The following is a 25365-nucleotide window of genomic DNA, read 5'->3' as shown; positions in this document are numbered from 1 at the left end:
AAGCCTCTCTTCCTTGCTGGCCCTTTGATTGTATTTAAAGTGAACTGATTGGGAATGATATATGGAAATATTACAAATAGTATTATTAGGTAGTTTGAACGTGATAACTGTACCCAAATCCCCTTGAAACTAATGGAATCTAGACTTGTTCCACACAACCATGCTCATGATTTTGCAAAGGCACCTGATGAACGTAGGAGCTGACACTTAAAAAAAAAAAAAATTACTGTAAGCATTGTATCTGTGGGGGTTTGATCTCGATGGCTCATTCATAAATACGAGCCATTGTTTGAACATGTATCTTGTCAGTCCACCCTAAGTTGCAACTAACATTTGGTGGACTGTGCCCTGCTATGTTTATACAAAAATAATAGCACTCTTCAAGCTAAGGAGAGATAGATAATTCCCGCAGAATTTATTATAGGCAAGCACAACAGGACCTCAGCCTTACCAGCAGGACCCCCAGGCAACACAGTTGTAAATAAGAAAGTGATCTGTATTTTTATTTTTGTATGCCTAATCTAAACGGACACTAATTTATATGTGCATAACATTATTGTGGGTGATTCCCCCCCCCTTTCACTACTGAATATGTTTTCATTCTGATGAAGAGATTTTGAAATCTACAGCAGACAGTAATTAACTTTATTGTGTAACCTTCTTCCATAAGTAGCATTTCTTATTGCCTACTATAACATTTATTTGATGGAAAAGCTAACAGCTGTGACCTAATTGCTCTTAGACTCATTGGCTTTCCAAGAACATGTATATTCTCTTTGTAACGAAAGTTGCATCTTATGGAGAAAAACAGGCACATGGGAAAAGCGCAAAGCTGCATCCAGCTCACCTCAGCGGTCCTCTGCTGTTAACTTATGGGGAAGAACCGTAGCCCAGTGGCAGAGCATATGGTTTGCATGCTGAAGGTCCCAGGTTCATTTCCCAGCAGCTCTAGGTACAGCTGGAAAGGCTCCAGTCCAGCACCCTGGAGAGCTCCTTCCAGACAATACTGAGCTAGACTGATCAATGGTCCCATTGGATCATGGGCTAGGGCAGTCATGCACAAACTGTGCGCTGGAGCACAGTAGTGGGATATGAAAGAGCCACTCGTGTGCCACAAGCAATTAACAAATTCAATCCTGAAAGGATACTGTGAACTTTCAGGGTGTGCTTCTCTCCTTCCCCCCACAATCAGACTCCTATGAGGGCCAATGATTTTGCTGTGATTAAATTATCCAGTCACATGTGAGGGACAGACTCATCAGCAGATCCTTCAGGCAAGGTCAACTGTTACATCTCTGAAACTTAAGCATGGCTTGAATTGGAGGCCTATTAGTAGGGCGACACATATCCCTGATTAACTAATGTTAATTTTATTGTGCTGCATATTTCACTTTCAGTCAAATATGTGAGACACACATATGGTCTAAACGGCCTTTGCCAAGTATACCTGAAGGAGTGTCTCCACCCACATTGTTCAGCCTGGACACTGAGGTCCAGCTCCAAGAGCCTTCTGGCAGCTCCCTCACTGTGAGAAGTGAAGTTACAGGGAACCAGGCAGAGGGTCTTCTGGGTAGCCATGCCCACCCTGTGGAATGCCCTCCCATCAGATGTCGAAGAAATAAACAACTATGACTTGAGAGGATTTCTGAAGGTAGCCCTGTATAGGGAAGTTTTTAATGTTTGATGTTTTAGTGTTTTTCATATTTTGCTGGAAGCCGGCCAGAGTGGCTAGGGCAACCCATTCAGGCAGGCAGCATAATAATAATAATAATAATAATAATAATAATAATAATATACTCTGAACTAGAATAATTCTTTCCTCAAATAAAATTATTTTGTTTCTCTCCATTCCTACTATTTTGACTGGTTTTTGGCATATCAATCCTTGTATTTAACAGGCTCTTTCCTAGAAAATATTGATACCTAACAATTCAGCGAATCAAAAAAGATAATATAACACTGCTGCTTGACACTGTCCCTTATTAATAACATCTAATTGACTTTCATTTGAAGCTTTTCAGCTGGATTACATGATCTTTGTGCGAATGTCTGCTCCATAAAAATATGACCTGCATGCTAATCTTTCTCTTCCCATTAGAAGTAATAAACATGTTTGCTGAAATGGGCTGCCGATTTTTATAATACCCCTGGAAGCATTTCTTGTCTATTTTTAAAGCCTGTTAATAGTAGGTTTGCTGAAATGGTAACTGGTAGGCTTTCATTTTCATTTGGAGATTGGGGGCGATGCCCTGGCATAAGTGATAACAGATGTAAAGGATTTGGCAAATATTAGGAGAGTGAACACTCTGACCACTTTCTAAATCTGTGTTTCTTGATACAGCGTGCAACTGAATGCCTTTATTACACCAGTGAAAACATGTGCAAACACATACTTGCTTTTCTTGGAATGCAGTTTGAAAACAAATACAGAATGCCATGCTTCCCTATTTAATTTGAGATGAATTCAGGGAGACACTGGGGCAGTTCATCCTTGACTTGACACAGAGTGAACTTGGGCTTGAAGAGTGTTTGTGCCAAGACCACATGATTGATGTCATACATCATGGAATGCAAACATAAGGAACACTTTACCCAGTATCTGAATTATTTCCAGGACAACTTGAAAAGAAAGTGAGAATAATTATCACAGTGAGAAGCATTAGTAGGAATGAGTGAAGAAGCACTGAATATCCACTAATGCAGAGAAAGGTCCTTGTATAGGTAAACAATTCTATTATGTCCTCTCCTCTTCTGTTTCTTCTTCCGCATGGAACAGTAACAGTCATACAGAGCAATCCTGTGCAGAGAATTCATAGAATCATAGGGTTAGAGGGACCCTGAGAGTCATCGTCCAACACCCTGCAATTCAAGAATATACAGTTGTCCCATATGGGGATCAAACCTGCAACCTTGGCATTATCAGCACCACGCTCTAATCAACTGAGCTATTTGACCACCATGTTTCCTAGGAAGTAGGTCCCACTAAGTGTGTTTTGGACTGCAGACTCACTTCCAGGTAAACAGTCTCAGGGTTGCTCTGTAAGTGGATAATAAGAGGAGGAACAAAAGCAACAGCACATAATATGGAAATAAACAGATAAATGGCATTGACAGGGAAAACATAGAAAGCAAGGTGAAAGAGATTAAGAATGACAAACTAGTTTGTGATAAATGGATTCCTACTTGAAAAGCTCCATCCATAGATGCTTTAATTAAAGAGTCACTAATTCTCCACCAATGCCAGGTGCAGGCATCTAATTGCATCTGTCAGAATAAAAGTAAATGAGATTCTTCTGAGAGTCCTTTTCCAGCAGAAAAAAAGAGCAATTCCATCTGCCTCAATTGCATCTGGATATTCTCAGAAGCTCCTGACGTATCATAAACCTCATGATGTAGATGGTGTTGCTCCCAAAATGCATTCTCCCCCTCTGCAGCAAAAGAATATATGAATCTGGTGTTTAGCGGAAAGGCACTAAATGGATTTGTGTAAAAATTACCTTAGACTCTCAATGATGCAATGGATTGTCATAGAAGAATGTTAAATTCCATCAAGGCAAGAGTAAATCAATTTCAAAAAGGGAGGGAAATTGCAACAGTAATTCTCTTTATAGAAGCCCAAAATTTTTAGCCCTCTTCAGGCATAAAGAAGGAAAGCAAATACAGAGGGGCTGCTGACCTGTGCACATAGCCCTACTCCCATCGCTGGGCTCTCATCTCAGTCGTGTGCCTTTTCTACTCTGGATGCTCCTCCCACAATTGAGAATTCTAGATGATCTAGAACGTTTGAATGTAAACAAATCACTAACAGCAGCAACAAAACATGGCAGTGGGGAGTCATCCTCCAGTCACTCCATTCCATTGCCCTTCTCGTTTTCACACACACATTCAGGGCTGGAGTCAGATGCAGGTCAGCACAAAAGAAGCAGTGTAGTTAACACTTTATTCAAGGTATTGCCCCTATGGAGCAGTTACTAGGACTGATGGTCCCTGCCTCGCACCCTTTCTAAGGCTCCTCATCTCCCAGATGTTTCTCAAGCAGTCTCAAACTGTGTCTGTGTACCTCTGGCCTCCTCTTTTCTGCCATCCTCATTATTCTGTGCACTCTTGGAGCTCAGGAGGGGAGGGAGCTTGTTGCAGCAGGAGAGGGAGAGTCCCCAAATTCTTCTGCAGTCTCTTGAACCCCCTCCTCTGCTTCAGCCTTGGAGTTTCAACTGCTCCCTGTCACAGGCTCTTCCTGCTCACTAAACCCTGTTGCCCCTCCAGCATCCAGCCCTCCTAACTAATCTTCTCCCTCTGACCTCTCCTCAATGTCCCACCACCAATCCCTTGGCTCTGAGCCTTCTTTCTCTGAGATATCCCTTGGGGTTTCCCCATCAGCTGCCACCCACCACTCCCCTTCATCCAGCCAGTCCCTGACACACACACATGTGAAGTTGCAGTCTCTGCCCATTGACCATGCTAGGTCCCCACTGAAACCTTTGTAGACTTCCTTCCTCACTTAGGTTCCCCTCCACAAAACATGCTTGTCCTTCTGCAAATGTTGGTGTTATCCCAAACATGCCAGGAGCTCCTTTTTGTGCTTGGGTGGTGTTTTCATGGCTAGTGTTTTCATGCAGAATGCCGCGGCGAGGCTCCTTACGGGGTCCTTGCCGCGGGATCACATTCATCCAGTGCTTTACCAACTGCACTGGCTCCCGGTGGAGTACAAGGTCAGGTTTAAGGTGCTGGTTTTGACCTTTAAAGCCCTATACGGCCTAGAACCCTCGTACCTACGGGACCGCCTCTCCTGGTGTGTCCCACAGAGGAACTTAAGGTCCACAATGACAACATTTTGGAGGTCCCAAGTCGCAAGGTGGTTAGATTGGTCTCAACTAGGGCCAGGGCCTTTTCAGTACTGGCCCCGACTTGGTGGAACGCTCCGTCACAAGAGACTAGGGCCCTGCGGGACTTGATATCTTTCCCTAGGGCCTGCAAGACAGAGCTGTTCTGCCTGGCCTTTGGTTTGGACTCAGTCTGACCCTTATGTCTTCCCTCCCCTAACGGTTTTGATTTATGGGCTACTTTTAAAATGAGGCTGCTTTTTAAATTGCATTTTAACCTGTATTTTAAATTGGCTTTTTTGTTTGATTGTTTTCCCCACCTTATTATGTTTCCATTGTAATTTTACTGGTGTTAGCCACCCTGAGCCCGGCTTTGGCCGGGGAGGGCAGGGTATAAATAAAAATTATTATTATTATTATTATTATTATTATTATTATTATTATTACATAAGCAGCACTCACAGCCTGAGCACTAGAAATAGGAGAAATGGCAACAACTATACCAATCTGAACTGCTTCCTACACCCAGGGTTGTATCTAACTAAGAGGTGTGCATGCACATGAAAGCTCATACAAAGAACAAACTCAGTTTGTCTCTAAGGTGCTACTGGAAGGAATTTTTTAATTATTATTTTGTTTAAGCTATTAAGTTAGTCATCATAGCCAATACTTTCAGTGGGTCTACTCTGAGTGAGACTAACATTGGCTACAATGCTCAGACTGTGCTATCTAATAGGGAAAGTATTTTTATTGTTGTTTATACAACAATAAAGGATCCACATACACAGTCGGGAGTTTTGTCGTCGAGCAAACATAAAGTGAATGAAGCCACTTTTTAAAACCGTGGCTTGTACAAACATCCATCAAAACCACTCTGGCGAAAACAGCCCAGAAAGCCTTGACACAGCACCCCATGCCTGCTTGCTCCTTTCTGCTGTGGTGTAAGTATACCTGTGGCATGCTGATTGCAATGATTTGCATTTAAATGGCACAGAGACTCTGGAGCTGAGATTGCCCTCCCTGCGGGCTATCTCTTGCATAGTTAAGCAAAAGTCCACTAGAGCCAAGGATTCCTTCCCATCGCCAGCACTTGAAACAATTAATAACGATAATGATTAAACTCTTCCACTGAAAACTAAATTGTTTCTTAATTAACACGAATGGGCTATTAAAGCATTGATTTAACAGATAAAGTAACTTAAAGCATCGAGATTGCCATGCTTATGAAATACTAATTAATATTAGATGAGTTAATTGATGCTGTAGCCGTGTTGTCAAAATGTCAACTCAAAGTCAGGCGAGTTTTAAGACTGTATTTTCATTGCATAACATCACACTATCATAATCTTTGCCCTAATCCTCCATGTGTACTGGGAGCTTCAGGCAAGTAGGGGACTTTCTCATTCACTTCACCTTAGTGCCAATGTCTGAAGAATAAAAATATATAGATACATATGTAGAGAAAGAGGGAAAGAGAGAGAGAGACTAAGAGCGTTATGGAGTTGTGGTTTGCAATGGCTTGTGACAGATGCCAATAAATATCTCAATCTATGTGGTTGTAGATCATCATAACCATCATTTGCAAAGGGCATCATAACTACACATGGGCTTGTCTCCAGTGCTCTGCATACATAGTTCTGCTGGTAACTGCACAACTCATGTTTCCTCTCCTCCCCCAAATTTGGTCCAGAACGTCCCCAAACCACCCAGAACTGATTTTAAGGTTGCACCAGGAGGGGGACCTTAGGGGACAAGAGGGAAGCAGGAACCTCCACTGATCACACAGACGTCCATTGCAACAGCTGAATTTTGCCACTGCATATGGCTCACAGCTTTCATTATGAAGCTAAATGGGAATCTGTGGCCCATTAACAAGCTAGCATTTCTCTTTACAGAGTGGAGGAGCAGGCATATACTCATTCCCTATTACCATACCTTAAACCTAACGTGCAAATGAAGTGCTCTACTTGGACGTTAGTATGTACACACTCCCAGTTTGTGCAATATTCTTTTACTGCTTTTGAGAAAAGGGGAGGAAGAATAATGTGAATTGGGCCTTGGCACATATGGGCCTCTATTGTGCCACATTCTTAGCATGGTGGAATTGGAGAGTCTGATCTTTCAAGTGAAGTGGATCTCCAATCTAGTAGGTTCATGGAACTGTGGGACAATGAGAAATCAGGGGAATGTTGCTTTGAATTTTATTGAAGGGTGAATGCATTCTCAACTGTGAAAGATCCCCAGTCCTTCACAGTTAGAAAAAGGATCACTCTTGTGTACATACTGCACTCCTTGTTGCAAGGTTTAGTACTTGTGGGTCTTATCATCAGGGCCATCTTTACCCTGGGGTGCAAGGGGTGCAGGGCACCCTGGCGCCAAATTCTGGGGGCCGGCTGCCGCTGAAGCCACCTAACCATATTGTATGTGTCAGCGGAGTCAGCGGCACCTTTGACATGACTGATCTCATGCCACCTGCCTGCCTTCTCTCATTCATGGCAGGCGTTGTGTGGTGACAGCGTGAGGGGTAGTTGCTGGCTTGATTTTAAGGGAGCCTCTGATTTGGCCACTGGGAGGAGGGGGAGGCGCCACCGCCGTTATTTCCCACCTTCTTGGAAGGAAAAGCGGCGGTGGCGAGGGCGCCAGAGGGCGAGGTGCCGAGGGGCCGCCGCCTGCCTGGATGTGCGCTGAGGCTTGGCTTGTGTGCCTCCCTGCCTAAGAGCCAGTGGCGTAGCGTGGGGGTGCAGGGGGGCCAGCCGCACCGGGCGCAACATCTGGGGGGGGGGGCGCTCGCCGCCTCCGGAGTCGCCGAAGAGCCTCGGGCGCAGGCTGTAGCAGAGCCCCATGGCAGCAGCCCAGGCAGCAGCAAGAAGAAGCTGGCAGCGGCAGCAGGTTAGGGGTTAGGGGTGCAAATTACTTGCCTTGCCCCGGGTTAGGGGGCGCAAATTACTTGCCTTGCCCCGGGTGCTGACAACCCACGCTACGCCACTGCTAAGAGCAGCACTATATATGAACAAACAAGGCCTATAATCAACCACATTGTATAAAAAAATTAATCAGGCAATAAATTCCTTTGTTTTGTTCACCCAAGGAATTCTGTAAAGGAGCAAAGCAGGAGTTTAAATTTTAAGAGCTGTGCTTTTTATATTTGAGACAGGAGAAGACAGGACTCCTGTGATGTAACTTTGCCACAGAAGGTTTTCTTAATAGAACATATGTATGCTGAGGTTGATGATCTATATGTATTAGTAAGCATTTGGGACAACTAGCTGTTTATACACTGCAATACCCAGTGGTCAAAACTGTTATGTTAACTTGCTTTCACTGGACTTTAGCCCCTGTCTGCGTAATGGGCATACCTAATATATTCTATGTCTGCCTGCTTGCACATATGTTCTGTTCATGCATTTCTTTTGTAGAGCTGGAAAATGTATTCAATTGCTTTGCGTGGCAATTCCCCTCCCCCAAGAGAAATAAAGACACAGGACACATTATGTAAGGTTAATGGGCATAAAAAGGCCACAACTTTATTGATTACAGAATTTGAAGGTATTGGCCTTAGGCATTGGCTCCTAACGACTACTCGGCATGGAAACCGGGAAGGGTTGTCCACAAGCCGTGGGAGTCCTGTTGAGGTACGCCAACTAGGATCCCACGGGTGTCACCGCTCGGGGGCGTGCCGGGGGCCCTGACCTCCCTAGGCTTCGGACAAGGCAACGCCCCCCGGAGTCCTCTACCGGACTACCCTTTCCATTGGGGAAGGTGATGGCGCTTCCTTCCCCCCATTCATTTGCATAACAATAGACCCCTGCCAATGCCTAACCGCCAATACTGTGGAAGTTGTGATGATTGCTACGAGGTAGGCGAAAAAACCAAAAGGCTCGAAGTGCGCCAACTTGGAAAAATTCCTACCAGGCCCCTTGCAGCGACCAACCAAAGTCCATAGCAAGGTCATGGCTACCTAACCTAAAGGGTGGGCGGGATGGGAAAACCGTTCGGCCGAGGAAGGCGAAAGAGGGCGGTCCCTGGGCGTGCCTGGCCTTAAATGGGCTAGGCCACGCCTCCCCAGCCTGCCGATTGGCGGGTGGGGCAGAAGGCACGCCCAGGGATTCCCTCTTCACGCGGGGGCAAGGTCCCGCCCCCGCGTGAGTGGGAGGAGGGTTTTTGCCCGCAACCCCCTCTCCTCCCAGGTTGGAAATGGCTTTATTCTTTGGGGCATTTCTTTATTTATTTGCTTTTAAGAAATGCAGTAGGGGGAAAGAACCTTGTTGTGTTTCAAGCTGCTAATGTGTGCATAGCCAAATAGTTCTCCCAAATGATAAAAACCAAATCCTGGACACTGATCCAGGCAGCATCACTGTAAAACATGAAAAAGAAAAGAAGTAATCCACATTTTCTTGTTTGTTTACATACGGGTGACCTTGCCATGATGTACAAGTAAGCCCCTTGATCTCTGGAGGGAAGGAATTGGACAGCTATGGAGGAGACTAATTCACAAGATCACTGAATATGATAGGAATTGGTTTCTTCCCATGTGATAAACTGCAGCTCTTATCAGATTGTTTTGTTGCTTGAAGCCATTATCACAGATCAGTTATCATGCAATGCTCTATCTTATCATATCCGCCCATCATCTAACAAGGGAGAGGCAGGCTTGAATGTGATAAGAAAGAACAATCCGCTTTAGTAGTAGATTTCTGATAATGACTTCACAGTTAAAAGGGGGGGGGGAGAGATATAGCCATTGCTTGTTTTTGCAGCAAAATCCAACATGGAGCACAGATGTATAATTAAACTAGAAGTATTTGTCTACAATTATCATGTAATAAAAAGTTATAATTCCAGAAATAATCATCTAAGGGTGTATGGGTGTGTGAAATATAACTACCTATGTTGTTGTTGTTTAGTCGTTTAGTCGTGTCCGACTCTTCGTGACCCCATGGACCAGAGAACGCCAGGCACTCCTGTCCTCCACTGCCCCCCGCAGCTTGGTCAGACTCATGCTGGTAACCTCGAAAACACTATCCAACCATCTCGTCCTCTGTCACCCCCTTCTCCTTGTGCCCTCCATCTTTCCCAACATCAGGGTCTTCTCCAGGGAGTCTTCTCTTCTCATGAGGTGGCCAAAGTACTGGAGCCTCAGCTTCACAATCTGTCCTTCCAGTGAGCACTCAGGGCTGATTTCCTTCAGAATGGAGAGGTTTGATCTTCTTGCAGTCCATGGGACTCTCAAGAGTCTCCTCCAGCACCATAATTCAAAAGCATCAATTCTTCGGCGATCAGCCTTCTTTATGGTCCAGCTCTCACTTCCATACATCACTACTGGGAAAACCATAGCTTTAACTATACGGACCTTTGTTGGCAAGGTGATGTCTCTACTTCTCAAGATGCTGTCTAGGCCTGTCATTGCCCTTCTCCCAAGAAGCAGGCGTCTTTTAATTTCGTGGCTGCTGTCACCATCTGCAGTGATCATGGAGCCCAAGAAAGTAAAATCTCTCACTGCCTCCATTTCTTCCCCTTCTATTTGCCAGGAGGTGATGGGACCAGTAGCCATGATCTTCGTTTTTTTGATGTTGAGCTTCAGACCATATTTTGCACTCTCCTCTTTCACCCTCAATAAAAGGTTCTTTAATTCCTCCTCACTTTCTGCCATCAAGGTTGTGTCATCTGCATATCTGAGGTTGTTGATATTTCTTCCGGCAATCTTAATTCCGGCTAGGGATTCATCCAGCCCAGCCTTTCGCATGATGAATTCTGCATATATGTTAAATAAGCAGGGAGACAAAATGCAGCCTTGTCGTACTCCTTTCCCAATTTTGAACCAGTCAGTTGTTCCATATCCAGTTCTAACTGTAGCTTCTTGTCCCACATAGAGATTTCTCAGGAGATAGATGAGGTGATCAGGCACTCCCATTTCTTTAAGAACTTGCCATAGTTTGCCATGGTCGACACAGTCAAAGGCTTTTGCATAGTCAATGAAGCAGAAGTAAATGTCTTTCTGGAACTCTCTAGCTTTCTCCATAATCCAGCGCATGTTTGCAATTTGGTCTCTGGTTCCTCTGCCTCTTCTAAATCCAGCTTGCACTTCTGGGAGTTCTCGGTCCACATACTGCTTGAGCCTTCCTTGTAGAATTTTAAGCATAACCTTGCTAGCATGAGAAATTAGTGCAATTGTGCGATAGTTGGAGCATTCTTTGGCACTGCCCTTCTTTGGGATTGGGATGTAGACTGATCTTCTCCAATCTTCTGGCCACTGCTGAGTTTTCCAAACTTGCTGGCATATTGAGTGTAGCACCTTAACAGCATCATCTTTTAAAATTTTAAATAGTTCAGCTGGAATACCATCACTTCCACTGGCCTTGCTATTTGCAGTGCTTTCTAAGGCCCATTTGACTTCACTCTCCAGGATGCCTGGCTCAAGGTCAGCAACCACACTACCTGGGGTATATGAGACATCCGTTTCTTTCTGGTATAATTCCTCTGTGTATTCTTGCCACCTCTTCTTGATGTCTTCTGCTTCTGTTAGGTCCTTTCCACTTTTGTCCTTTATTATGGAAATCTTTGTACGAAATGTTCCTTTCATATCTCCAATTTTCTTGAACAGATCTCTGGTTCTTCCCATTCTATTGCTTTCCTCTATTTCTTTGCATTGCTTGTTTAAGAAGGTCTTCTTGTCTCTCCTTGCTATTCTTTGGAAATCTGCATTCAATTTCCTGTATGTTTCACGATCTCCCTTGCATTTTGCTTGCCTTCTCTCCCCCGCTATTTGTAAGGCCTCATTGGACAGCCACTTTGCTTTCTTGCATTTCCTTTTCATTGGGATGGTTTTCGTTGCTGCCTCCTGTATAATGTTACGAGCCTCCATCCATAGTTCTTCAGGCACTCTGTCCACCAAATCTAAATCCTTAAACCTGTTCCTCACTTCCACTGTGTATTCATAAGGGATTTGACTTAGATTGTATCTTACCGGCCCAGTGGTTTTTCCTACTTTCTTCAGTTTAAGCTTGAATTTTGCTATAAGAAGCTGATGATCTGAGCCACAGTCAGCTCCAGGTCTTGTTTTTGCTGACTGTATAGAGCTTCTCCATCTTTGGCTGCAGAGAATATAATCAATCTGATTTCGATGCTGCCCATCTGGTGATGTCCATGTGTAGAGTCGTCTCTTGTGTTGTTGGAAAAGCGTGTTTGTGATGACCAGCTTGTTCTCTTGACAGAACTCTATTAGCCTTTGCCCTGCTTCGTTTTGATCTCCAAGGCCAAACTTGCCAGTTGTTCCTTTTATCTCTTGACTCCCTACTTTAGCATTCCAATCCCCTATAACGAGAAGAACATCCTTCTTTGGTGTCGCTTCTATAAGGTGTTGTAAGTCTTCATAGAATTGGTCAATTTCAGTTTCTTCAGCACCAGTAGTTGGTGCATAAACTTGGATTACTGTGATGTTAAAAGGTCTGCCTTGGATTCGTATCGAGATCATTCTATCATTTTTGAGATTGCATCCCAGTACAGCTTTTGCCACTCTTTTGTTGACTATGAGGGCCACTCCATTTCTTTTACGGGTTTCTTGCCCACAGTCGTAGATATGATGGTCATCCGAACTGAATTCACCCATTCCCGTCCATTTTAGTTCACTGATGCCCAGGATGTCAATATTTATTCTTGCCATCTCATTTTTGACCACCTCCAACTTACCCATGTTCATGGTTCTTACATTCCAGGTTCCTATGCAATATTTTTCTTTACAGCATTGGACTTTCCTTTCGCTTCCAGGCATATCCGCAACTGAGCGTCCTTTCGGCTTTGGCCCAGCCGCTTCATCAGCTCTGGATCTACTTGTACTTGCCCTCCGCTCTTCCCCAGTAGCATGTTGGACGCCTTCCGACCTGAGGGGCTCATCTTCCAGCGTCATAACTTTTATATGCCTGTTGTCTTTGTCCATGGAGTTTTCTTGGCAGGGATACTGGAGTGGCTTGCCGGTTCCTCCTCCAGGTGGATCATGTTTGGTCAAAACTCTCCACTATGACCTGTTCATCTTGGGTGCCCTGCTCGGCATAGTTCATAGCTTCTCTGAGCTCTTCAAGCCCCTTCGCCACGGCAAGGCAGTGATCCATGAAGGGGATAACTACCTATACAGCACAGCAAAGGACTAACGTAATGGGGCTCATTCAGAAAGCTCAATTGATAGAGCATGATACCCCTGAATCTCAGGGTTGTGGGTTTGAACCCCACGTTGTGTGACTACATTCCTGGACTACATGAAACTTGTGGCCCCTTCCAACTCTGCAGTTCTATGATTCTGTGATTCTTTACCCTAGGCAGCTAGGAAAACATGGTTATTCTTGTTAAGGAAAGATAAAAGTATAACTGAGAAAAACTAATGCAGGCAAAAAGCTTTACTTCAAATGTTATTTTCTAATCAAGATCAGGGCTTGCTCATAGCAGTCACAACAAAATACAATCTATATTTACTTCAGAAGGATTTGTAGAATTAAGATCAGGTGATATCATTAGAACACATTTCAAAGCAATCATACTGTACTCTGCTCTAAAGATGCACCTTCCAGGTCTTCCTTGGCTAGACAAGAAAGCTCTAATGTATTAGTTGCTGAACTGTGTGCTATGAGAGAATTGTTCTGCAAGAAATTCATTCATTCATTCATTCATTCATTCATTCATTCATTAAAAGCGCCTATGAACTCAAAGTCCCCAACCCACAGGGAAGGTTTCTTGCTACATCTGTACATGGGGTTCTGCTAAGGTTACCAGATTTTTTTTCAATGAATCTGGGGACACTTTTCAACGATTTTGTTAGGAGACTGATTTGTAAATCTGGGGACTGTCCCCGGGAAACGGGGACGTCTGGTAACCTTAGGTTCTGCGCTTTCCTGCTACCAACCAACCTCTGCTGAGGATAGTTGCATACTATAAGTCTGCTGCAAGGTTAAATTGAGTGAGATAGGATGATTCAATCTGTCTTCATGCAGAATGCAGCTAAATGAAACACCTTCAGTGGAGAAAACCCAATGAATCTCTGTATGAGTCATTGCTCTGGGCTTACCTCCTTCAAAGGGTTGGTATTCTTACATGCACAGGAAGTCAGCCTGTTTGGCTATAAACATGAAGCCCACCTCCAATTTGCATTGAGCAAAGTGTTCCTCAGAAAAACGGTTGTGTGGGAAAAACTGTTCCAGTATATCTGACTATAGTGAAGTGGGGAGAGAGGAAGCTAGATACCCATATTTAGCTTTAACTATCATATCCGTGAAAGTTCACTTGGTGCGATTCTAATAAAGGAGCCTGCCATGTTGCTGCTTTGACATTTAGGTGCTAAACCAGAAGAGGAGGAGGTCCTGCTTGCGAAAGGAAGTACATAAGAGTCCGTGCTTTTGTTCACTACTGACATTGACCTCATTATTCCCCCACTTTAAGAAAGAGAGATCATCAGAGAGCACAATTCTAAACCCCAGATGCATTTGCTAACTCTCCTCCCATAAGATCTTCAAAACCTGAATGGTGGAACAACTTTAAAGGGGTCACAGTCATGCCAACCTGGATGAAGGCTGGAAGACAAAGACCTACCAGCTACCTCTCTCTCTTGTCATGATTCTACAGCTGAGTCAGAAAATAAATGAAAATAAATAAATGCAGCATTAGAAACAGAATTATTATGACTCACGTTGCTGAGGCTGTAAATTGCAGGTAACCTGATTGCTGTAATTTAGCAAGGGATCTCAGTGTGCATAAGAAGACTTCTGAATGCCAATCTAATATGAATGTATGCTTGGAAGCGCATTAGAAACAGGGCTCTACTGTGGACTACATTGAGTTAGAAGAGTGGCACTTCAAATTGATGTGGATGGAACTATGTATTGCTTTCTAAAGAAACTAGTTGTTGTGCAAGACCTCTTCTGCATAGTCTGGATTTAGGGACTGCTTTAAAGTAAGGTATATGCACTAGGTTTTCCTGGTGAGATTTTGTAAGGTATATGCACTAGGTTTTCCTGGTGAGATTTTGAGAAACATTTACTGCCTCTGAGAATAGGGAATTTAAACACCTAAAATATGTGCTCTCTAACAAACAAAAGCCCTTCGCTGCTATTTGTGGGTGTGAATACTGATTGTGGGATTAAAGTGTCCAAATATTTAGAAGTGTTAAACCTTTCTAAATATAGTTGTGCTTTCACATTAGCTAGGTACAGTGTGTTACCCTCTGTATTGCTGCAAGAAAGATGTTACGCCTTCCTCTGGTTGTAGACTTTATGTTATTGCGGGACCACAGAGAGGCCGACTCTGTTACACATGTCTTAACTATACTGTCCATTTTACGTGTTGACATTTATGGTAGATTTAAGGAAATCTTTGGATGACCCAAATGGATGTAAATCCTGGCTATCACAAAGAGGTTTTTGTACACACACATGAAAGTGAATGCAATGAGGATAGAGAAATCTTGACTTGGAACACCAAGGCCATTAAACTCCCTTGGGTGACCTTGGGTCAGTCATTGCCCAATCTAAACAGCAGAAGAGCTGATTCTGAAGTTTTCATTTGTTTATAAATATCAAGATGACAGGCTTCTCTGAATAAATTCATGAATATGCCATATCAAGAGCAAATATTCCACTACTGGATTGTGGTTTGTTTGACTTGCAGATGTCAATGTAATATTCTGGGGAAGCCATTCTTCTGTGACATGTTTACCAAACTAGATGATGCTGAACCTCTGCACACATTTTCATACACGATTATTTTTTTAATGTTTCTGAGAAAACCTACCGTGAATGCAATTACTTGCAGTGTTTTTTGAATTTTAGGAAAAGTTGACATTTGTTAACCGTGGAAGTTAACATTTGCAAGAATACAGAACCTCAATGCCATTCCTGTTCAGCTATGTTAACTTCAGTGGGTTCGATCCAGAGTAAGGAAGCAATCCAAGCCCAAGATCCCCCCAGCTGAGCAAGTTAGGATCCAGCAGATCTCTGGCTCAGCTGGCTGATTCGCAGCTCAGCTAGGGCTATGCTGTTATAACACCTTCATCCTGGCTCAGCCAGGTCATAAAGCTGACCTGAGACTGGCAGATCTTATACCGGCATAAGCTCTGAAAAAGTGGCATTCTGGGGAGGTGGCAGGGAAGTGTTGAGAGCAGGACCAGGGGGAGGACTTATGCTGGATCCTAACTCTGTTCAGCTCAGTCACATGACTTGGCAACTTATGCTGGCGAAAAGGGTGGTCTAAGGTTTTTTTCCCTCCCCCAGGAGTTCAAATTATTTTATTTTTGTGATTTACAGAGTCTAAAAACCTCCCAAGAACCTTTTATGCGTCATCCCCAGCAGCTGGTGCATCACCCCCCCCTTGCTGTTTCGGGTGTAGATGACCTGGGCTCTGTGCTTGGATACCAGTTTGATTAGGCCTTTGCTGAGAAGCTCCTGGAGCGCAGCTCTAGCCAAGGAGCCTCAAATCTTCAGCCTTTCAGAGACCACAGCAGGTGTGATGAGTATGTAGTTTGGCACCTCCTTGCACTGCTTGTCGTAAGTAGCTTTGTCAAACAGAACAAGGTTGTTCAACTTGTCTCTTACTTTCCCTTTTGGGCCACTTCTTCTTGGCTTTTCCGCTGGACTTGTTGACGGGGTCCTTGTCCTTCTTGGCCGACTTGCCCGTGCCCTTCTTCTTCTTATCATCCTTTGGCGGCATGGTGCAGTCGGAGCTGCTTCTCAAGGGTGGTCTAAGGTGAACTGGTTTGGATCTGGTGTATTCTACACCAGCTTATTTTAAGTCATTCTAAATTACACTGCCTTTCCATATTTAGGATTGCTCATTTAGCCATACCTAGAGTAAACCCAGACGCGGTTGGTGCTGTGGTCTCAACCACTGAGCCCCTTGGGCTTGCTGATCAAAAGGTCGGTGGTTTGAATCCCCATGACGGGGGAGCTCCTGTTGCTTGGTCCCAGCTCCAGCCAACCTAGCAGTTCGAAAGCACTCCCCAAAGTGCAAGTAGATAAATAGGTACCGCTGCGGCGGGAAGGTAAACGGTGTTTCCGTGCACTGCTCTGGCTTAGTCATGCTGGCCACATGACCTGGAAAAACTGTCTGCGGACAAACGTCGGCTCCCTCGGCCAGTAAAGTGAGATGAGCGCCGCAACCCCAGAGTCGTCTGCAACTGGACTTAATAGTCAGGGGTCCTTTACCTTTACCTTTTTAGAGTAAACCCATTATAATCCAGTCTGGATCCGCCATAATATGACAAAGCAAGTGAAAGGCGAAAGCTGTTGTTGCATATAATTGTCCAATGATTGAGCAATGCAATAAGAATATGAGGGGATATTTGGAATTTGAATGCTCCCGCCCCACTCCTTTGCCATCTACATTATACCTCCAGCTGTCCCATTTCTTAATCTTCCACCTTGGTCTCTGCTATGCTGATACGATGGGAAAATATTTATTTTGCTGCACAGTGAGTGCTAATCAAAGTAGTCATTCAACCTTTTCTCTCTTTAATCAAGGGCTACTTTTCCCATCAGTCTAACACTGATGCGATTGATAATGGGGAAGGTAAAATCAGTTAACATGTAGAGAGCCCTATAGGAAATGCGCTGAAATCGGATTACTCCGGCAAATTACTCTCTAGGCATTTGTACAATTGTGGATTTATTAAAGCACTGATATGGGCAGCATTTCAAAGCCCTGCTACAGCATCTCTGTTGCATTCATGATTGCCATGAGATGAAACAGACGCAGCAATTGTGTTGCACAAACTGCCTATCAGCTCCCTATCAGCTTGTGTGTAAAAGGGGGCTTAGAAGCTCATACCGCATACTAATGTTATGAACATGGACTCCGTGTCATAATTCATAAATCATAATAACTATGGGACTCTAAGGCACAGGGAGATCCTGATCAGTAGGTGGGATTTTATTTTCTATGATTTAGTTTCAGATTTACCGGTATCTTTCCCCTTACCATCTATATGGTTGCTATGATTTTAGATTGGGTGTAATGACTTAATATCTTTAGGTTTTCTATTCCCTGCCTTAAGTTGGACATATTACTGACTTTTTGGTATTGTTTACTTGTCTCTGTGGTTCCATAATGATTTGAAATCTGAAATAGTAACAACAATAACTAATTATCAGTCTTACCCCTTTCATCTGCATCCTGTGTTGGTTTTTTAAGGTGCCTTTCTGGCATTAGTTCAGCTGCATGCATATGCTCAATAAGATAAAAAAAGCTGTTTTGCTTTTTGCTACTTAACATTTGGCCGCTTTTCCAACTTGCAATAAAGACAGTGGGTTTGAATGGTTTTACAAAGCACCAAGAATGCATGATCGCAGCAAAATACTGACAACAAAATTTCACCTGCCCAATAAAAAGTGAATGAATGTGGGGAAATCATAATTGCAAGACAGGCTTTGCTGGGAGGTTTGCCCCTGACCAAAATAGGGGTTGCAACCATGAAGGCCCTGCCTTGTGTCCTAGTCAATCACACTGTGTTTAAATGGCAAGCACAGCCAGGCTTCCTCAACAGATTCCATAGAAAAGATAGCTTTATATGGGAATACTCTAGTATAGTCTTTGCCAGCCAAGCCCATCAGGCGTTTGGATTACAAGTCCACTCAACACCAGCAAACACAGCCATGCTTGCTGAGGCTGCTGAGAGTTGTAGTCTGGAAGGTAAAGGCTGCTATAGCACAAAAAGTAGTTTATCAGTTTTTCTACTTATTTAAGTCCCTGGTGCTACATGGTTGAGGCTTCAGTTCTGCACACTTTTAACTGGGAGCAAGTGTCATTGAATTCAGGGTAACTTACTTCTGAGTAGGCACACATCAGAGTGGGCTACTTATTTGGTTCCAATTCAGCCTAATGCTCGGCCCGAGCATTATGTTTTCCTTCAGTACTTGTAGCCAACCCCCCCCCCCCACATAGAAAGCCCAAAGAATGCCTTGGTGCCCTGCAAAAGGAATCCAGAGAGGGATGCATAATTACATTATTATATTTATAGAGATCAAAGAAAAGCTGTTCCAGTAGCACAATCGCTAGAGTCATTGTAACGAGAGAGCCAAAGAGGAATGTAATGGAATCTTTTAAGAGGAGACATAGGCATTATTATCATTTATTGTAATGAAGTGCATGTCACCGTGGGTTGTCTTGGTTTTTTATTAAAAAAACGCTTCATTATTATTGTCAGTTTCCTGGGAATAAATAAATGATTGTTCACAATTCACTAGATACAAGGTGTTACGGCATTTAGCTCTCGGTAAACAATGAATGAAGAAGCAGGGAAACTGCTTTTAAAATAAAGACCTCTGTGGCCCATTCACAAGCTTTAGCAATAGGTGCTAATTCAGATGTGTTCAAAGATGTGTTTTGCATTCCACTTGTTAAAGCTATGGTTAAAGCTATGGTTTTCCCATGTGTGGAAGTGAGAGCTGGACCATAAAGAAGGCTGATCGCCGAAGAATGGATGCTTTTGAATTATGGTGCTGGAGGAGACTCTTGAGAGTCCCATGGACTGCAAGAAGATCAAACCTCTCCATTCTGAAGGAAATCAGCCCTGAGTGCTCACTGGAAGGACAGATCCTGAAGCTGAGGCTCCAATACTTTGGCTACCTTATGAGAAGAGAAGACTCCCTAGAAAAGACCCTGATGTTGGGAAAGATGGAGGGCACAAGGAGAAGGGGGCGACAGAGGATGAGATGGTTGGACAGTGTTCTTGAAGCTACTAACACGAGTTTGACCAAACTGCGGGAGGCAGTGGAAGACAGGAGTGCCCGGTGTGCTCTGATCCATGAAGAGTCGGACTCGACTAAACGACTAAACAAAACAACAACAACAACAACAACAACACTCACAATGGGACCCACTGGACTTGCCCCTGACACTTTGGAACAATAGTTTCCTATAAGAAAGCTACATTTGGAGTGAGAAGGGGCTAATATTGGTTGGGAGTGGGTATTGCTGTTTCAGGTTATTTTGAAAAAATCAACACAACATTTTTATTTTTATACTTTTTAAAAAGAGAGTTGAGAGGGGAGAACTCTGGGAGGGGAATAGGAGACTCCTGGCAACTCTCAGTTTGCAAACTTACAGCTCCCAGGATTCTTTGAGGGAAGCCACGCCTGTTGAAATGGGCATCAGTGGAGCACTTTGGGCTCCCAATTTTCAGTGGCATTGTGTGCAACACTAACCCCCACCTCTTGTGCTCCATCCTACATCATTGTTGCTGTTTTCCCCCATAGTGCTGGCGCGAAGTGCAGCCAAACTGGTTGTGCTACCCTAAAACTGTCTCTGCTGGCATCATAGTGCTTTAAACATATGGTGTGCGTGTGACCTAAGACGCATTTCGACTTTTATTGTAACTGAAATCTGTACTTCTTTTTTGAAAGTCTAGAAAATATTTATAAGACCCTCACCTTGTGAAAAGCATCTGCCTCATAGCAGTTGTGTAGAAATAGGTCACTGTAATTTGAAGAAGAAAATCCTTGAGGCGCTGTCAAGGGAAAAAATCAAGTTGGGCTGGGCAATACCTCTCCTTGTTTAATTAGCATTATGAGGAGCAAGCCCTTTATGGGGTTTTGCAAAGCTATCAAAGAAGGAAATTACCTAATTGTAGCATGAAGCATTCTTCATAAAAAAAGAGAGCTAAATATACAGGTAATGGCCCTAGTCTGATTTATATTTCAACAAATATCCGTGGTTATGAAGGTTAATGGCCTGTTAACACTCGTGGATGAAGCTCTTCTTTTAAGCTATGCAGAACCTCAGCAGGCAGAAAATGGAAGAAGGGCAGCGGTGTTCACAGAGGAAATCTTACTCAAGGTGCAGAAGTTCAGAGGTACTTAGAAACAATATGGCTGCTTGGAGTGGTTTCAGATGGGACCAGAAAGAAGGAGAGGGAGGGAAGAGGACAGGCAATGAACAGGAGGTGTGAGGAATGTTTGCATGTGATGTCTCATAAGAACATAAGAAAATAATGCGAGCCTGCTGGACCAGGAAAATGGCCTATCTCTGTGGCCAGCCACGTGCCTGTGGGAAGCCTGTAAGCTGAACATGAGTACTGTAGAATGCGTACATTGTGAGTAGTAGACATTGGTAGTCCTGTCCTCCATGAATTTGTCTAATCCACTTTTTAAGCCATCCAAGAAGCACCAATATCAGGAAGGTGATTTGCCCTTCACCTGCCCTTGTTTCTCCTCAAAATCCCAGGTGGCATTTTGAGTATGGTATATGTAGTGCTTGAAGCACTGTGTGGTTCTGGTGAGAGGAATCAAGGCTTGCAGTAATAATTCAGAGGCCTTGTATCTTGAGACTATGGTGCCAAGTCCTACATGCCATGGAAGTCCTTGCGCTTTGCAGTTACCTAGAACAGAAGCTGACAAGTTCCCTCCATGTACATGACTCCCAATCATTGAATGTATGGAGGTCAAACTGACAGATTGGGTGGGATCAGGGACATTGGGAAGACCTGGCATATGACATCATATTTCCCCCTCTTCATATTATCCCACCATGCAGAGGGCTAATGTCCTCATAGAGCCAGAACAAGGATGGGAATTCAGCTGGACTAAGCCCATTAGATCCAGCCAGCAAGGCAAAAGTTCAGGGATGATGGGAGCTGTGGTTTGCAACCACATCATGACACTAGAATAATAAAAGCAAGGAGAAATCTCACTTGAACAGAATATTTTGGCTTTCCTTTCATCTCTCATTTTCAAATCAATTCTTCCTTTTCCCAGTCTTGCTTTTTCTCGGCTGTGTATGTGTTGCTATGGGGCTGTTTTCACATCAGCCATGGCAGAAGAATGAAGCATTATTGAAATAACGTTGCCAACCATGCAACGGAAAGGCTTTGAGGGAGATTCATGATTGGTTGGGCTAACCAACCAATCAATTAAAGCTGACATTCCCTCAACAGAACGGTGGTGATAGAGGACAATTGAAACCAATTAGTCACTTCGGCAGCCACCTTGCAAGCTCTCTTCCTCATCATTTCATGTGACACCTGTTCTTGATGTTTTCTATTAGGAAAAGAAACAACAGGATCTTTTAGCTGTTGACTATGGAGAGTTACACACCCACAAACGATGCATAGGCCAACATGTTTTCCAATGCTGTTATATCTTATGCAGCCGGTTGCGAAGATACACAAGAGCAGGCGTAGGCAAACTCGGTGCTCCAGATGTTTTGAGACTACAACTCCCATCATCCCTGACCACTGGTCCTGTTAGCTAGGGGTGATGGGAGTTGTAGTCCCAAAACATCTGGAGGACCGAGTTTGCCTATGCCTGGACAAGAGTGTGAATACACTATGGCCACAATTTATGAATTCAATATAAACACATGAAGTTGCTTTATACTGAGGCAGAGCGTTGGTTCACATAGCTCAGTATATTGACTCACCTGGAGATCCTGGGGACTGAATCTGAGACCATCCATTAATGCTCTACCACTGAGTTAAAGCCCCTCACTGAACAAGACATGTGCAACACTGGGACACCAGAGTTTCCTGTTTCTAAATCTAGAACTGTCTGGTGACTATTTACAACCTAGCCTCTGGATTGTGGGTGGTCACCCACTATACCTTTCCCAATAGCCAGAACTGTGCAGCTACTGAGAGATGCCATCCTGAATTCTCTAGAATAGCTCTGCCAAGCCCAGCCCCACACAGACTATGACATAGCATATGTCCATATCCAACGTGTTCTATTCCCAGAGCATATGCAAAAGCTGTTGCTGCCCACAGTCCTTCAGGCCAGCAGAAAATTATGTTGGCATTAGGAATGTTTTTTTGGGGGGGCGTGTTCTAGGGACTTTGAGTCCCTGTGTTTCTACACTCCTGGTCTTTTGTGAGGAACTCTATTTAGCCTAGGCTGACATTGGTAGCAGAGGATGGTTGCTACGATTCATGGAGGTCTGCAGAAATAGGAGCAGAGATGCTATTTTCATCCCTCTCCATGGAAGCCTGAGATGGAGGCTGATTCTCTGCAGCTAGAAGCTGACCAGAAGAAGCTGAAAGCCAAGCTACGGAGCCCAGGTATGAGATTTTCGGGCTTAAGAGTGTGAATGCAGATGGATTAATTCTCTGCTTCATGGGAGCAACGTTTGGGAAAAACAGCTCCGAGAGAGAAGAGTCTGCATTCCAAACATTCCTGTGGTTTTTCCTGTCCAAGGAAAGGAATGTGGTTGCTAAGCAACGCAGGCCAGTTTCAAGATAAGGGCTGGAAGTCAGGCTATGCCCAGAGAGGCTAAAACAGCTCGTGTTTAGACTAGGCCCTTACAAAGGAACTGTTGAAAGGGGACTTTCCAAGCGGCCAGTGTTATTGCTGCCAGGTGCACAGAGTGTAAACAAGCCAGCTATTGGATTTTAGAGGCTTGTGTTTGAGAGTCAATGCAAGGACTCAAAATGGATGCCAAGAAGGGAGTTCTGCCTTCTCCACCCCTCTTGACCAGTGACAATTATGCATCTTGGTCTATTAAGATGAAGGCCTTGCTGCAGAATCAGAGACTGTTTGGGGTGATTGAGAACCCCATCCCTGCAGCACCAACGCGTCCTTGGGAGTCACAGGATGTGAAGGCCAGAACTGCTATAATTCTGTGCGTGTCAGACTCTCAGCTTATTCATATACAAGATTTACAGCACGCGAAAGATGTTTGGGACACGCTGAGAAGGACACATCAGAGAGATGCAGGTTCTTCAGCGTTGCTGTATTTTGAGAAGCTGACTAACCTGAGGCTTGCGCCTGATGGAGATGTTCAAGCGCACCTGACGGAAATGAAATTTCTGCGTCAGCAGATGGTGGAACGCAATTTCCATCTGGATGAGGAAGTGTTTTGCTTCATGGTGATCAACAGCCTGAATCAAACTTACAAAACGGTTGCCAGTCAGCTGGGGTCTCTCCCAGCGCAAGATTTGACTTCGGACAGGGTCTTTGCCGTGGTTCTGAACGAACAGGACAGACTTGCTGCCCTGGAAGTCAAGGACAGGGGGAGGGAAGAACGGAGTTCAGACACCCCCACTGCTGTAGCTACTGGAGGAGACGCCGTAGCTTTGAACGTTGTCCGATGCCACAATTGTGGACAGACTGGGCATCTTCAGCGGAACTGCAGGAAGCCACGTCAGAACAAAGGAGCCAAGGGAAGCTCCACGAAGTCTGAGGCGTCAGGCAGAAGTCATGCCAAGTCACAGGCGAAGCCTGCAAAGGCTTTGATGTCCCTAAAAGCCACACCACAAGTGGGGAATTCCTTCGTTTTAGACACGGGAGCGACGGTTCACATGACCCATCGCAGGGATTTGTTTTCGTCGTTTAAGAAGCAAAGCTTCGTTGTACAACAAGCCAACGGTCGAGAGCTGGAAGCCACCAGAATTGGGACTGTGTATCTTAAAAGTCTGTACTTGACTATAAACAATGTTTATTTGGTTCCAGAGTTGAAGTACAATCTGCTCAGCGTTTCGCAGATTGCCAAGAAGGGACTAAAACTGTCCTATGATGATCAACACTGCGAGATCTACAAGGATGGAGAGTTGTATCTTTCTGCCAAAGAGAAAGATGGACTGTATTTGTTGACTTTTAATCAAAGTGATTACATGGAATGTAATTCTTGTGATTCTAACATGATTTCTTTTGCAGGTGTAGCCAAGAAGAACGCCAAGCAGGTCACCTCGAGGGTCGACAAGGCATTTCAGCAGGTGTATGCTGATGTGATTGGTCCTTTAGCACCATCTAGAGGCAATGCAAAGTATTACCTAATATGTGTTGATTCTTTTACAGGTTTTGTCTGGATTAATCTTTTGGAGAGACCGAAAGAAGCCTTAGAAAGGTTTAAAGAGTTTTGTGATAAGGTTAAAAATATGCATGATGCTGACATAAATTGTCTTTCTACAGATGAGAAGCCAATTTTTCTCTTACAGGATTTCCAGAGGTTCCTGAAGAAGAAAGGGATAAGACACAAAATTGCAGCTTCCGAAGAAGCTTGGAACAGATGTGTCTGTGTTAAGGTGAACAAAGAATTGCAAAAGGGAATGCATGCGCAATTGCTTAGTTCACATCTGCCACATGAGTACTGGGCTGAGTCGCTAATGTCATATTGTTACACGTGGTTGAGAAAGGTTTCAAAAGACTTGGGATGTTCTCCTTTTGAGAAACTGTTCCACAGAAAACCTTCTGTTGCCCATTTCAAGGTTTTTGGGTCTCATGTGAGGACAGAAGCTCCAGGTGGAGTAAAGAATGCCAGAGGCATTTTTGTGGGTTATGAAAAGGGTCTCTACAGAGTAATTTTGTCTGAATCTGGTAAGGTGATTCTCACAAAATTTCTAGAGAGTGCTCCTGAACAGGAGAGAGTGATTGTTCACACATTTCCCACAGATGATGATGATGATGATGATGAGTTTGATCTTATTGAGTTCAGTAGTACTGATGATGACAGCGTTAGCTCAGACAGTTCAGTTGTCACAGTCATTGAGAGGAAATCTCACGTAATGACTAGACCCTCAGAAGAGGAGGATGAACCACTGATTACGCTTAGTACTGGTTCTCCAGAGAGTTCAGAGGCTGAACCA

General features: G+C 44.0%; 1 protein-coding gene and 1 pseudogene across 3 annotated transcripts in view; one reads left to right on the top strand and one right to left on the bottom strand.

Moving 5' to 3' along the window:
• Positions 1-25365, top strand: part of SGCZ (sarcoglycan zeta) — a 554931-nt gene that overhangs the window by 96547 nt on the left and 433019 nt on the right. The window lies entirely within an intron of this gene.
• On the bottom strand, positions 16071-16519 carry LOC307224138 (small ribosomal subunit protein eS25 pseudogene; annotated as a pseudogene). The gene has a single exon. The product of its transcript is annotated as a small ribosomal subunit protein eS25 pseudogene (transcript).

The sequence above is a fragment of the Podarcis cretensis genome (genome assembly GCF_951804945.1).
Source record: "Podarcis cretensis genome assembly, chromosome: 9".
NCBI classification, from domain to species: domain Eukaryota; kingdom Metazoa; phylum Chordata; class Lepidosauria; order Squamata; family Lacertidae; genus Podarcis; species Podarcis cretensis.
The sequence above is the reverse complement of the archived record's forward strand: the minus strand, read 5'-3'. Positions and strand labels throughout refer to the sequence as shown.